The 1423-nt window shown below is 43.5% G+C and overlaps 1 non-coding gene across 1 annotated transcript; it reads right to left on the reverse strand.

Annotated features, from left to right (window-relative positions):
- Positions 1–1329: 1329 nt before the first annotated feature.
- TRNAW-CCA lies at positions 1330–1401 on the reverse strand. Its single transcript has one exon. It is a non-coding gene; the product is annotated as a tRNA-Trp (tRNA).
- Positions 1402–1423: the final 22 nt, after the last annotated feature.

Genomic DNA, 1423 nt, shown 5'->3' on the forward strand with positions numbered 1-1423 from the left:
GCCAAGGGGCTCTCAAGAGTCTTCTCCAATACCACAGTTCAAAAGCATCAGTTTTTCGGCACTCAGTTTTCTTCACAGTCCAACTCTCACATTCATACATGACCACAGGAAAAACCATAGTCTTGACTAGACAAACAACAGCCAACGACAAACGGAAGCCCTTAGTTCTATAGTCATCGGGAAATGAGTTCTGCCAGTAACCCAAGCAAACTTGGAAGGCAGTTCTTTCCCATTTGAGTCTTCAGATGAGAATGCAGCTCAGCTGACATAGTGATGGCCTCCCTCTAAGTCCCACAGTAGAGAATCCAGCTAAGCTGTGCCTGATGCCGGCCCCACAGAAACTGTGAGATGATATTGAAAGGTCTTCTATTTGTTCTACAGCACAGAAAGCTAACAGAGCTACTCAGGAAGCGTCAGCATTCAACCTTTTGACTGGAAAGCAACCTTTGTTCCTAGAAGGAAAATTTGTGGTTTGTGGAAAGAGGGAGACATTCTTTAGAAGGTCAATTATTCACAGCATTGTAAATCAACTATACTCCAATAATTTTTTTTTTCCTAAGCGTCAATTCTTTCTTATCACACTGTGATTTATTTAAAATCTTGGATAAGAAAGGCATTTATTTTCCTGTCGACACAGGGAACTAAGGATAATTTATTCAGCAAACGTGGGGCAGAAAACACATTAAATTTGTATATGTGTATAAGGAACTGTTTTCCTAGGTATCAGTAAGTAAGCTATTCAGATTCCATTGAGCTGAGAAAAAGGGAGAATGTTTAGTGCAACAGAAAGGTTGAGGATTATACTTAAACCTGAAGTAAATTCCAAGAAGATTATAGGCTTCCCTAGTGGCTCAGACAGTAAATAATCTGCCTGCAATGCTGGAGACCTAGGTTTGATCCCTGGGTCAGGAAGATCCCCTGGAGAAGGGAATGGCTACCTGATCCAGTATTCTTGTCTGGAGAATTCCAGAGGATAGAGGAGCCTGGGGTAAAATACCCAAAAGATTACTTTGGCCTAAAACTTCCAATCACAGTAGAGATCTTAATGACTCAGAAGATTCCTTATCTCCATGTCAACAGTTTTCATATCTGCCTTATGAAGTGAAGTGAAGTCGCTCGGTTGTGTCCGACTCTCTGCAACCCCATGGACTATGGACTGTAGCCTACCAGGCTCCTCTGTCCATGGGATTTTCCAGGCAATAGTCCTGGAGTGGATTGCCATTTCCTTCTCCAGGGGATCTTCCCAACCCAGGGATCGAACCTGGGTCTACCACATTGTAGACAGATGCTTTGCCGTCTGAGCCACCAGGGAAGTCCAAAATAACACTGTGACCCCGACGTGATTTGAACACACAACCTTCTGATCTGGAGTCAGACGCTCTACCACTGTGCCACGAGGCCTTAGAAGTTCAGAAGACTTCTG

Source organism: Bison bison, unplaced genomic scaffold (genome assembly GCF_000754665.1).
Source record: "Bison bison bison isolate TAMUID 2011002044 unplaced genomic scaffold, Bison_UMD1.0 scf7180017864331, whole genome shotgun sequence".
In the NCBI taxonomy this organism is placed as follows: domain Eukaryota; kingdom Metazoa; phylum Chordata; class Mammalia; order Artiodactyla; family Bovidae; genus Bison; species Bison bison.